Here is a 14,675-nt window from a genome sequence, read left to right as displayed (position 1 = left end):
GTTTCCTGAAAACACTTATCACTGCATTTGAGCCAAGTAAAGGTTACAAGTTCAAAGTTCTGATATTGTCTCACCTCACATGTCTAATCATAATAAGCTAATCTAATATTTCACATAGTAAGAAAAGTTTGGAAATAAATATCCAAAGTCTTAATCAGCTTAACCCTGCATACCCACGAAGAGACTCTCAATCCCCACACTGGGAATCATTGACTTGAGATGGGATGGCATTTATCTAATCTGTAAATTGGAGGCATACAGCTCTGATCAATTCATTTAATACGTTCCAGTCTAAGAGCAGTAGAAGACTGCACACTGGCACTGCTCTTACATTGTCATTACACAGACTCTGTGTGCTTGGAAACTGGCAGGTTAAAGACTGTTTTACTGTTGAATCTAGCTGTGGTTGTACCTCAAATTAGTAAACTATGGAAAACATTAATTTTCTAAATATTTTGTTCTTATAATGTTCTTGATATTAATTAAGAACAGTACTGCGTGTGTGGAAAGGTCTTATTGACAGGTAGAAGTCAGGAGAAGACAAATGCAGATCATGCAGATCAATAAGTCTTGTTGCACTCAAGGTTAATGTGACATCCTGCTTTATTTTGATTGATTGATTAATTAGTACAGTGCCATGAACCATTATTAGACCCTGAACACTTATCAACTAATAAAATGACTGCTGGCATGAAGACACATAAACAAAGAAATATCAACACCAGGAGAAAAACTTAAATATTAATAATTACAGTTGATGCTGACAAACACTGGATTAGTATTATTATGGTTGTGGTCAGAAGATAACATGCACTCATCATGGACAAGAAGGTCCTGATAATTTTGAGCTTTTGATTTGATTTTGATTAATTCCTTGAACTGTTCTTTTTTTTCAAGGGTGCAATGATTGACAGCATACATCTTTAATGACTTCAAAAAAAATTGGGTGCACAAGTTTGAAATTATTTTGGATTTTCTATAATACACACAGGATCAAAAGAACACAGACTCAAATATATGCATATACTTCCACATATTTGGTTAAATGTCCCTGTGCATCGACCAGACACTTATGGTAGCCATCACCAAGTTTCTGGGTGGCTATCTGACCTCTGACCTCTTCTTGGCGGAATTAATAGAATTTATTGAATTTTGTTGGTTTCCTAGCATAGATGTGGCCTAGCATTTATCCATTCTAAAACCAGTTTTAATGTGTGTTTGGGATCATTACCCTGTCTGAAAACCCAAATCAAGTTTGGGTTTTCACATTTTATCGAGCTGTTGAGCTGAGGGGAAGCTGAAGTGAAGAATTTGGAGGTAGTCCTTATGAGTGGGATTCTGCACAAAGACGTTAACACAAAGCACAGACCCGCGGACGCATCGGAATCAGTGAGATGTCGTCTTTCTCACCCGATGGCACGTACAAAGACACGCCATCAGGGCTGAAAGCCGACATCCCACTGATTCTGATGCGTCGGCGGTCCGGTCTTTGTGTTTACATCTTTTTTGCGCTAGATTCTGAAGCTGCAGGTTTCATCACTCTCCAACCAAAATTGATTGAACCAGCAGCAAAAGAAGATCCAAACTACGCTTCACATTTCACTTCACATAAACATTGTCATGAATTCCCTCTTACTTTTGCTGTTTTGCTTCCACCACGATAAAATAACACTTCATGCACAACTCTCTCTCTCTCTGTGTACTTCAAGAACAGTTTCCCATCTAAAAATCTCTGTTTTCTGCATTATTCGCTTGCTTATTACCCACCAGTATACCGTCTTCTGACAAGAAAGTCTCATTTCTGCTGTTCAGTACTGAAGAAATTTAAACTTTTTAAAATTATGCAAAAAATTATAAAAATTACAAAATGCTTAGCTGTGTCTCTAATTAAACCTCTGTAACTTTGCTCTGCTTCACTTCAGCAGCATCAGGTAATGTTTATGTTGATTCATGGTTCTCTTTAGTTTTTGTTGTATTGCAGAATATTTTTAAGGTTATCTGCTATAAAAAGCCAGGCCAGGAAAATCTCCTTCATGATTTTCTGTGTTTTATGCTCAGTTACTTTGACGCAAAGGCATCTGCTGTGATGCTTACACCTTTGATAAAGTCTCAGAAGTGTCAGCTTTCTTTTTATAGATATAAAAATATGGATATGTACTAATAAATTATCAGAATTATAATATTTCTGACTGTCTGAGGCAAAATTTCCCCGATTCAAATCGAATCGATCGAATCAAATCGAATCGGGACCTTGTGAATCAGAATCCAATTGATTCTAGAAATCAGTGACGATACCCAGCCCAGTAGTCCCTCCTTCATTTATATACTGATACAGTGGCTGCAAAACAGCCCCAAAGCATGATGCTGCCAACACCATGCTTGACAGTCGGTACAGTGTTCTTAGGTTTGAAAGCCTCACGTTCACTCTTCCAAACATGTCTCTTGTCAATGTGGCCAGATAGCTCAATCTTTGTCTTGTGTGACTATAAATCTTCTTCAGAAGGCTTTTGGCTTGTTCATGAGGGTGGCTGCAAATTTCAGTTGAGCTTGAAGTTTGGGTCTCCTTCCTGACTTTGGCAAAGTGATGACATATCCAAAAAACTTGTACTTACATACAGTTGTTTGAACTGATGATCATTGAATCTGCAGTTGTTTAGAAATGTTTATAAAAGACCAGCCTGTGTAAATCTACAAAGTATTGGTCAGTCCAATGAGTGCTGTCAATCAAATCATTTGAATGCCACAAAGAGAAACTAGTAATTGTAGTCAATCATGATCACTAACGAGAGGTCAATAGGCCTTGCCTTGGTTATGCAATAAACACTGTAAACCTTCAGCATCACTTGATAAAATATTTAAGTGAGTGCACATATTTGAGCCTGTATGTTTTAGTTGCTTATACTTGGCAGATCAAACAATACACATAACCTGTCAGATGCACTCTCGGGTGCATTATGAGAGCCTGCTGTTTTAAAGCTAACACGTTCTGAATGCTAAAAAGACACCAGTGTATAATCCGGCTGCTTGAGGCACTCGAGTCTTTGTAGGGCTCAGCTTTTAAGTGACGCTGTGCTCCAACACAGAGTCAAGGGGGAGATGTTCAGATTAAGTGGGAGGGCTTATTCCGCTACAGCTTTTCAAACTCATCTTAAAACTCACAGATGAAATGCTCCTGTGATGTTGTTTGGATCATGCTGCAAACAGAAGTGTGCGGAGAAAAACCTGCTCAGAGAAATGGAAATGTATCCCTGTTAAACTTGGTACTGAACCAATCTGCATCTGAACAAGGTCAACTCTGAAGCAGTAAATCAGCATTTTTTGCCGAAAAATGACCTAATAATAGATTCAACAACAAAACATGTGTGCATATGCCTGTAGTATTAATGTATCATGTAAAATTTCTCAGTATAGTAAAGTAGTAAAACCAAATTCTGCTCAAGTCTCCTTATGCCAGATTACTACGCAGCAGTGGTATTAAAATAAAGTGTTTTTTAATTGGGCTGAGATGACCTGTTCACCTTCCAGCAGTGCTCAATGACATCTAATATCTTTGGGAAAATGAGGAGAACAGAAAATTGAGAGCAGCCCCACTGAAAGTACGTGAGCAGCTAAATGAAATCTAACCACAGTACCTTTCAAACATTATTAACCCGAAGGATTTAAGGACTAACTTTTTCTGACACTTTGAGAAATCTCATGCTTTCAGCAGACATTCATATGTTCAAAGCAAATAGGCAGCCCAACAGCGTGAAACCACTTTAAACATCCTGCTGCAAGTACTGCAAGTGTGGTTTTCAGATATGTCACATTACCTACAGCCTGTATCTGATTAGTCTCTAACCTTAATTAAAGAAAATAGCCAGTAAGTTCACTTTAGAGGAATTAACAAGCTATCTACTCTTGAGTGAGTGATAAAGTAAATTCCTGAGGGAACGAGGAGGTCGCAGTTGGAAGCAAAGTCTGACAGATGGCCTGGTGACTTGGCTCGTGACTGCAATGGGGAAAACCATGCTGTCATCTGGCCTCTGTAGACTGCCAACAGGATCACCTGCAGAGAACGAATCCTGAGGAGCTGCTGGGCTGCATTTCTTCACTACTGTGGCAAGAACAACAACAATCACTGCTGAAAATTAAAGCTGCAAGGTTTGTACTATGATTATCTGTCAGTATGTGGTGCATTTAAATCTAATTTTCAAACAAATTCTCTGTTCTGTGAAGCAGGATGATCCATAAACTTGACGCCTGCACTTCCCATACAGTCTCCTATGCTGGTACATTTGCCACCTATTTTAGCACTTTTGCTTCTTTTTATTCATCTGAAAGAACAACTGCTGCTTTAATCCGCTACTGGATAATCCATCCATACATTTTCTGCCACTTATCTGGGTTCGGGTCATTGGGGGACACCAAGACGTTCCCAAGCCAGCTCAGACATAATCTCTCCAGTGAGTCCTGGGTCTGACCCTTGGCCTCCTCTCAGTAGGACATGCCCAGAATACCTCACCTAGGAGGCTTTCAGGTGGAATCCTAGTCAGATGCACGAACCACCTCAACTGACTCCTTTCGATGTGGAGGAGCAGTGGCTCTACTCCAAGTCCCCGTCGAATGACTGAGCTCAGCCACTTCTTCTCCTGGTAAGACATGCCCAGAACACTAAGCCATCCTTGTCAGATGCCCAAACCACCTCAGCTACGTTCAACTCCCTCTTCACCATGATGGGCCGTATCTAATGTCCCTATCACAAAATCACTTTCCAATATAACTATATGCACATATACACACAAATACCCAACCCCTTTGACAAATACACTCTAAAGCTAAGGTAAACACTTGACATACAATAGAAATTTCATGTATGTTTGTGGCAACTCCAATGAAGAAGACGTTACAGCTCTATACATTGACATTAATGAGCTGCACAGCAACAGGCACCGCACACTAGCACCTGGATTTATTCATCAGAGTTAAATTAATATATAAACAATATTATATAATATTATGATAATAAATGATAAATAAATATAAAAAGGTATAAAAGCTCTCTGTCCACACGAGGTTTGCAAAAATCTCCATCCTGATGGCACTACATCACCATCACTTAGGGTGGCTCACCCCCTTTCCCACCACTCTGGACTAACATAGTTGCATCATTCTGTGTTGTTTTCTTGCAATCTTTCTGCACGTTTTATCTTATTGCTGTGACTGTTGCAAACAAAACTCTGTCTAGACTAATCTAACACTGTTCATTTGTGCAGCATGCATTATTTTTGTTTTTCCGGGCATGCGTCTTACACCTATAACAAAAAAATAACCCCCACTCATTTCAGTTGATAAAGTGAGATAGAGTGGATTAATTAACTAACAGAGTGGGGAAAATTAAAAAAGAATTTCTTCTTAAATTTTCCTCTTAAATCTGGTGCTTATCCCCAAATTCTCCCTTTACAGGAATAATTTTTTCACTGAATCACAGGAAAATTCTTTTTTGAGAACTTAGCCTTTCTTTGAGCCAACAAATAAACTTATACTTATTGATCTTTAGGAATCTGAGTGAGATCAATCAAACTGACCAAAGAGATCCATTACAATTTCATCAATGACTTTTGGAGGGAAGCAAAAGCGACCTCTTTATCTGTCTCCCCGACTTGACCACATTTCCAACATTAAAGCCAGATTTACCAAACAGCGTGTGAGTGCAATCCCCAAAACAGTGCTCATAGGACTGGTTAGTTTTACATGTGATTTCCAAAAGTTGCACAGTTTCACAGGAACAATCAGTTCATTTTAATATCAATCACCAAAAAAATGCAACATCTTTTTTTTCTGCATTAACTATCCTAACAATTGGCAGTTTAGCTGCGGGTCAGGAACAGTAACTCAGTTTGCATGCTTGATTTAGATTTTCGCCTCTGTATATTTTGCTCATCTAGAAAAGAGCTCCTAGAAATACATATGCAACAGGATCAGTCACAAAAATTGCTGAATTCCCACCTCTTACATGCAATCTTCTCATTGCTTTATCTTTGTAAATACAGACAGCACTTTTTTCCCCCCTTTTTGTTTATACAAAAACCTAGCTTGCGCTGGCACAATGCATTAGTAAATCTGGCCCTGAGACCACAAAAAAGCCAAACACAGATCTAGAAAGTATCTTCCTTTTTAAACCAGATAAATATGACTTGTAAGCAATTTCCCACGAGCCCACTTGAGGGCTTTACACTTTTTTTTACAGTTGGTTACAACACATTACACTGTATCCCACTGGAATGGACGCTAACTGCTGTTTAACTGACACAGGTAGAAGGAACTGACAGGTGAGGACTTAGGATTTATTTCAAAAGCATCACTCTGACTGGTTTATTGGAATCGCCTCTTTTTCTCTGATTGATAAATGATGAAGGTCAGAAATAAAACACATCTGCGGGTCTGGTTCTTTTCAAGCTGTCACAGCTTTTACTTGAAGTATAAGCCTCGCGATCCTTTCTTGTAAATTACACTTGTGGTTTTCATCAATTGCTGTCCCTAAATATTTATATTAATTTGCATCCCTGGTACAGTCCTGTGTTTCTGTCTTCCTGATCCGTCTAAAATTAAAACTCATCTCCTTCGTTGGTTTTTTGGACTGTTACCTATACACACATCAACCTGACATGGAGCTGAACTGAGCTGAACTCCAGTTCTGGCACAGATAGAGGATGAGCTAATGGGCTGCATCAAGCCCCACTGTAAAAGTAAACAGGATTATTTAGAACTGTGAATCTTGCAGAGCTCTCTCTAGCAGAAGAATAACAATATGGACCTAAAAATGAGATTAATAGGCCTCTCTTTAACAGTGGTTCTGTTCCATTAAGTGTCCCCCTGAGCAATGACAGTGAATCAGTGTACACAATAGTAGGGCCCTCCCTAAGTGGAGCATAACCACCATTAATGCACATGTGATGTTCCCGTAATGACATTTGAAAACGTCTGCTTTGAAAAAGGTCTACTGGTGGCCACAGGAGCTCTGATGTGGAAGAAATGCTGTTGGACTGCAGGCAGATGTTTGGGAAGACGTGCTTTATGATGATTTAAGACTTCAGCTCTCCTACGAGTGCGGAAAGAAAGCAGATGGGAGGTTTCTCCAATGGAAACTCAGTAAGAACTGCCTACGCTATGGGAACAATGGGTGAAGCAAGCGAGTGGAGGCAGGGCAGACTCTGATAGTCATCAAAAGGCTAAAAGCAGCCCATTTAGTTTCTCTGCCTCTTCAGAAATTACAAAGACAACACAACCAAGAAACTGTGAATATTAGGAAGATGGCATTTCCATCATCAATAGAATTATCAGAATTCAACCATTAGAAGTGACCATGACAGATTTTGTTTGGAAGTGAAAGCAGTCAGAATCAATAAATGAGGTAAATCCTGATGCAGCTGAGGAGGAGTGTGGAGGAGGAGGAAGACTTTTGAAAGGACAAAATGACAGTTAAAGAATTCCCAGCTGACACAAAGCACAAATCTATCCCCCAAAACAATGGAGACATGATTCAGAAAACGACGGCTCATGCACTGGAGAGAGGTGAAACGCTGGAGGGAAAAGTCAGCCAATCAGCGATCAATAATCTTAGGAATGACTAGAAGGAAACAAAGGGCCCTTTCTGACAAATGTGAGCACCGCTGATGTAATAACATGTTGTTTAATGCATTGCTTCCAGCAGCAAATATTAATCTTCAACTGCGCTCTAAACTGTTGATCTTGGAAAACAAATTATTCACAATGCTCGCTTTTTCCTCATTTCTGACACTGAGCTTGTTCCCCTGTTTGTTTACACAACAGTGTTAGAAGCCTGACATCTTGTGAGGTTACAGATTTTGGTGGAGAGGCCGCGGCAGTGATAATAAACCAATCGCAGTCCAGGAATGATCTATGATCTTCGCTGTAAGTGAACAACACACATGAACAAATGGCTGAATACGAGCAAAGGCCCAGACTGCCAGCTGCCCTTGCTTCATTGTGCTATGCCTGCATTACTGAGCAGGAAGAGCTGCTGGTCAGCAGATGTCAACATTGATCTCACTCAACTGGTGCTGCCCAGTGCTGGCCGAGGGATCGCAGAGCATCGATGATGGCGAAATGGCAAGATTTTGACATATGTGAATCCCACACTAATTGAGAAAATAAATCTGTGGTTGGGTATTATTGTAATCCACACTTATTGATTATTCATTAAGTTACCAACATCATGCAGATAAATGAATTCAACAACATGCTTTGTTTTGCAGTAATTTCCTTAAACTTCATTAATCAGATACACTGTTAGGCTTCCTCCATATTGATCTTATTGTAGGAATCCTCTCTTTTGTCTACGTCAACCAAAACATTAAGCAAGTTTAAGCTTTTAGGAGGGGGTGAAAAAGCACCGCTGTTAAAGAAGCAGGTGTACTGGATTTATAATGAGAAAAAACTGAGAGCCCTCTAGTGAAAAATTAATGCAAAGAGTAATATCGCATTATTTTGTTTTCCAACTCGAGCCTCCTTCTGTCAAGCTTCTTCTGCAGCACCATGAAGAGTATTCATCTAAGGACCACGGAGAGCTCCTGTGACACAGCACTGGGTGGGACCACACTGGAGATGAGCAGAAGGTGAAACAATCACAAAAGAGTCAATCTTTGTTCGCGTACCTGGACACAAAATGTCACGTGTTTTTCTTGATAGCCGACAGGGATTTGTGGGTAATGTATTTTTAGCAGAAAGTCTGGTATATTTTCTGTCTGCAGCATGTATGTTGTCCACACAAATTGGGGGCTGCGACACCATGTCAACCAAGAAATCTGAGCTTTCAAAGATTTTAACCCAAACCATGACATTTCTAAACACTCACCCAGTAGTGTTTTAATCCATAAACCTAACCTAATTTTTTAATAATCACAGCAACCTATATTAAGTTAATAACATATTAAAAATAATCAATGCAGACTCACATTCTTTACTTTACTAATTTCAGTTTTGTGGCAGATGCATTAAGCAAGAAAGAAATATACTTCACCAGAAGAATTTCAGGACTTCTGCTTGAGAAGAAAGTCAAAACTTCCAAAGATTTAAAACCAAGAGATATAAAACTCATTTGTCCCATCTGCTATAAGTAAATTCATTTCATTTGAATGAAATAAATTAACATTTTTGTGCATTGTTGGTTTTAATCACACAAGCTGTTGCGCAACAAGTTTCCCTACTTGGGACAATAAAGTGAAGTCAAGTTAGGTTTTACATGATTTTTGAGTCCTTGAAAATATTTTCTTCAGCAGTCCGCCCTCATATCTACAGAATGCACATTTTCCACTTGTATAGGAAAGAAAAAAAAATGCATTTGGAGGTTGGATGGGTTGGTGATGGAGTGAATCGCTTTGACGCTCATGCCAGAGACAAAAGTTTATTTTTTGATAGCTTATTAATTAAAAGGATTTCATTTGGTTTCAGGAGATAAAACAAAGCTTTACAATGTACAATGTACATCTGAGTATTTCTGAGGATGAACGGTTGCAAATACGGAGACACAACAATCCACTACATCATCACGTTCTTCGAGAGAATGCGGTTTTCAAGAATTCAGTACAATTTTTTGAAATTTCTGAAATTATTACGTCTTTATCTGTAACACGGCCATGTCGGAGTAAATGTGAACCAGTCTCTTGTCTTTTGTCTGTGCCCTGGTATTGAACATCTCTGGGAGTGTTTTTTTTTTGGTGATTGCCAAAATACTCGGCTTTCATTTAACAAGGTACCATATTTCGGTAATATGGAAGGAAATACTGTGTCAGAAGAAGAGAAGACAGACAGTTGTTTAAAATCTTGTTAGTAGCCTGTAAGAAAGCCATCACAAAGCGATGCCACAAACCAGATCCACAAAGGCAAGATGAATGGCTGAAAATAGTGAGTGGAATAGTTGTTTTGGAGCGACTGACTGATGAGTCTGATAAGACTGAGACTGAGAGAAATGGAAGAGCTGGACCAAATTCAAGTATCAGTGACAAGGTGAGGAATGAAAAACTACACGGTCAGGTTTAGGAAAAAATAAAGGTTTGGGTTACAAAACGGTTATAAGGTGGTTACCAGGTCTTATAAAGCAAAAATTACTTACACATTCATGCTCAATGATATAAAAAAATGTTTTTTTTATTACCACTTCATGCTTTGCTACAAGTCTGTGCTAAAATAATTCAAATTAAGTCATGTGTAGATCTGAAATGCAGTCTTTGCACTCCTACAACTTCCAAATGAGCAGTTTTTCTGTGTGTCAGAGTAAACTCACAAACAACGACTCTACCGTAAGTTTTGCTTAACCTTACCCACACTCAGGTTCTTCTTACTTTTAGGTAAGCTGCTTCGTCTGTAGGTATATTTCCATTTAATCTGTTAGCAAATTAGGAGCTTGGGGCACTCCTACCTTCTTCTGTGGATTCTTGATAGAGGAGCCAATGAAATTACCTCCATATTATACCAGCAAAGAGACAGAGAGTTCCTTTAAGAGCATTAATGGTTAATGTTAAATGGACTGGTTTTTATATAAAGCTTTTCTACTCTACACTGAAAGCGCTTTCTGCAAAATGTCTCATTCACCCATTCACACCCTGCTAGCATTTACGCACATTAATCTAAGGACCACGGACAGCTCCTGGGACACAGCACTGAATGGCAACGAGTCTTCTAAGCTAGTCAGAAAAACACGTATCTAATCAGATCTGGGGGGAGAAGACATCACTGAATAATGATGTGCAAATGAGTCCACACACGCCCTGGAATCACAGTAAGAGGCTGTTCTTCTGTTCTTTTAGCTGTTGCTCACGATGCATGCAGGAAATTCACACACTGGAGATGATAAGGGTGTATGTAGAGCAGAAATGCAGTGTAGGTGGGCTGTAGCGTAGTTAACTTAAAGAGTGATGTGAGTATTGCACGTTTCCATCTGGTTTTGTACAGATAGACGACACTTTGAGTCACAAAAACAAAAAAACAACAACAACGGACAATAAAGATTATTGAAGCGATTTGAGCTTAAAGCCGAGGCACCCCACAGGAAGGATGTGGTGAATGTGTGGTCAGATATCAGAGTGTGTTCAGGTGGAACTGGATGTGGTGGTGGTGGTGGTGGTGGTGGTCAGGGAGTGACTGATTGAGTCTGCTTCTGCTGACAGACTGATTATGCTCTGTAGTGAACAGGGAGGAGTAATGCACCAGAACACCACAGAAAGAGAGGGAGAGAGAGGAGAGGGAAGGGTGTGCCAGACCATCCTTCATCCACCGCCCCCACCTCTCTCCTGCATCACGGAGGAGGGCTATCCCAGCTTCCCCCATCCTCCCAGCATCGTGATCTCCCCTCTGCAGTACCTCCTTGTGCTTCTGTGGGCTTGGCCGTAAGACACAACACTTATGCCCAAAGTCCACCCAGGCTGGACTGTTTCACTTTTAGCTGCTCATACGACACTTATATGATGGGATAGATAAATGTTACATTATGTGGTTTAGGAATATTATAAGGTGTTAGTTAAACCCGACAAAAAGCTGACATTTTTGAGCATTATCTTCTCTTTAATGAACAATAATGGCACATATGAAGTAGCGATTATTAGGTTTACACAATTTACCTGGCATGAATCGGATTAAGGTTAAATGTCAGTAAAAACATGCTGAGAGTCTCCACTTTTAGACCCTGAAAGCTGGCAAGTGGTCCAAACATAGACTATTAATGTGCATCCACTCCCCTCTGGGTTCTCTGCAGAACAATATAGTTGTGCAATTACTAATTTATTACTCCGAGTGGAGTGGAGGAGAAAAACAGGCAGCACAGAGTCACGCAGAAAGTCTCTGCTTGAGAGGAAAACTTACTGAGAAAGGCTTTATTTTTCCAGCAGGAGCCATTATTACTGATGTGAGTGATATTTGGTGAGGGTAACAGCAGCTCGCTCAGATATGGCTCCCACACAGATTTACTGCAACTGTGGCTGTGCATTGTAAATATGAAATGAGAATGTAAAAGACTAAGCACCTTTGTAACACAGTGGATATGCTGCAAGCCCTGAAATGCACAGGTAAGACCAGTAAAGCCTGGAAGAGCGGCTCTCCCGTCCAAGATGCACAATATATAGCGCTCTTTTTGCGCCAAGTAAAAGCTGCTTTCATACCGGTGCAATACGAGTTCACCCCCCCACAATCACCTCCCGTTATCGGCTCCGCAACCCTGGACACAGAGGCCGTGTAAATCATACGGTAAGTAAGTAACAGGATGTCGAATCTACCGAGATTTAACTCGCTGATCGCCGACTCTCCATCTCCGGCAGCCCTTCACACAGCACCTGCCTGCCCGGGGGAGAGCAGCGTGAAGCAGCTTAAAACAGCACCCTCACCTGAACCGAGGCCTCTCCCGTGGCAACGTGGGTCTCTCTCGGGTCCTCCTCCGCAGGGGGGGAGCGGGCGAGGGAGGAGGGGGATCCAGCCGGTCCGGCTCTCGCTCTCCGGGGCTAGGGGGGGTGGGGGCTGCTGGGATTCCTCTCCACGCTCTCCCTGGTCCGCCGACGGAGCTCCTCTCTCCTCCTCTCCTCTCCTCTCCTTACCCAAGCAGCGTCAAGCTGCGGATGTAAAACGGGAACTTCCGCTCTCCTGATTTCAAAATTAAAAAAAATATGTACACACATGACCTGTAATATAGCCAGCGGAGCAGCAGGGGGTGCCATAAAACAACCCCCAGCCTCTAATAAAAATGACCGGGAGCTTAAACTTTACTTCTAAAAAATGAATTATTTACAAAATAGAAATCTCTAATTTTTCGCACGTTATATTGTGCATTATATTGTGTTTGATTTAAATAAAAGGACACTTAGTATTTAGTCCCTTGTCCTTTAGTCTTTCTTTCACCAAAGCAAATTTTGCCCATAAATCGCTAGCAAGTGCATGCTAATTGGTACATGGTGCCATTTCCAAGCCATAACTCGACTCAAAGAGCAGTTGAACCATAACATTAACTACTAACTGAGTAGAAGCTGATTACGGTGGTCGAAGGCGACTGTTATCAAGACGGTAATGATAAAAAATCCTGGACAGGTGCCAGCTTCATGCCTGAAATCAAAATGGCGGATACTGTGACGTCCATAGAGGGTATTTTTACTTCCCTATTGTAGGCTTAGTTATTGATATTTTAACTTTTTATTATATATATATATATATATATATATATATATATATATATATATATATATATATATATATATATATATATATATATATATATATATATATATATATATATATATATATATATATATATATATATATATATATATATATATATATATATACACACACACACACACACACACACACACACACACATATATATATATATATATTTAGAATCTTTTAAAATGTTTATCTTGAACTGACAACTTTGGTTACACTCCATACTCACTTCTGTAAAACACCATATTTTAAGCTGAATTTCCTTTTCTTCCTCATTTTCCGTGTACTCCAGTACATTTAGCCGACTTTTACTCGGGAAGAAATAGCACCTGATTAGTTAGATCTACCACTAATTATAAAGAGGATTTGTTAACACCGTTCTTCAGGGTGTTTTATTTTGAAGGTACAAATGGGAAATTGTGTATCTCCTTTGCTTCCTCGTAACAGGAATCCTCAATATTGGGCTGTACACAGTGCGCATGCGCTCGGTTAACGGGCCTGCTGTAATCCCCTTTGTCACAAATAACAAGAGGACGCAATCTGCTGTTATTAAGGAAACCTATCCGCCCAATTACAGGTTTCCACTTATGTAACAGTTAAGGTCATTAAAACAAAAATAAACACAGCTAGGTTTATTTGATATTCCTCTTTACAAATTAAAACACAAGATCTGTGCTTTGCAAAGTGCAATAAAATAATACCGTGCATTTCTTAAATGAACGGGACCGACTGCGACTGCGCATTTACTGCCAAAAAATGAGTCGTTTCATCAAAAAAGCAACAAAATTTACGCAGTAAGCCCTCAATTTAAAATGTAAAGCAAAAGTATTGGCGAGGAAATTTAATATAACAAGTACCAAGTATTAAAAAGCAGATGATGATGAGATATTAATAGTCTTCACGAACTCTGCCATTGCTCATTTAATTTCCTAATTAACTGACTGATTTTTGAAAAACAGAAAAATAGTGATACGTGACCCAGAGCCAAAAGTGACACTTGTGCATCATTTGTGTTTTAAAACCAAATCTTAAAAATTATAAGTAATAACTATTTAAAACTAAAACGGAACCGCCTCACGTTTCAGAAGTTTTGGAGTTTTTTGAATGACAAAAGCATCACTGGATTTCAAAAAACAAAAAACCTGTTAAAAATATTTCACTCTTGATGAATTAACATATGAGCAAAAACGTTGGAGCTTAATAGTTGCTTTATTTTCCCTTAAGTTTTCCTGAGAGTACAGTACTTAGTTACATCAAGCCCGTGCAAGCTTACCTTACCAGTGAGAAACTGAGGTGAATTATACCTCCACAAGTGCGTGTAAATGAGTTTTTTTTTTTTTTTAAGGTGATGGATTTTCATATGCACACTCACTGCTGCGTAGATTCCAGATTATTTGCTGAAGCTCTGGCACCATCTGCTGTTCAGTGACCACCTTTATAACGCTACTGGGAATATCATTTATCTACAG

The 14,675-nt window shown here is 39.6% G+C and overlaps 1 protein-coding gene across 1 annotated transcript in view; it reads right to left on the bottom strand.

Moving 5' to 3' along the window:
• capn5b (calpain 5b) overlaps nt 1-13,082 on the bottom strand; it is a 61,336-nt gene extending 48,254 nt beyond the window's left edge. The window contains exons 1-2 of the mRNA XM_039618595.1: nt 13,001-13,082; nt 12,378-12,630 (exon numbers count right to left, since the gene is read on the bottom strand). The gene's annotated coding sequence lies outside the window, so the exon portion shown is untranslated. The remainder of the gene's footprint in view (nt 1-12,377; nt 12,631-13,000) is intronic.
• Nucleotides 13,083-14,675: the final 1,593 nt, after the last annotated feature.

This window comes from Oreochromis aureus, linkage group 10 (assembly GCF_013358895.1).
Source record: "Oreochromis aureus strain Israel breed Guangdong linkage group 10, ZZ_aureus, whole genome shotgun sequence".
NCBI classification, from domain to species: Eukaryota; Metazoa; Chordata; class Actinopteri; order Cichliformes; family Cichlidae; genus Oreochromis; species Oreochromis aureus.
The sequence above is the reverse complement of the archived record's forward strand: the minus strand, read 5'-3'. Positions and strand labels throughout refer to the sequence as shown.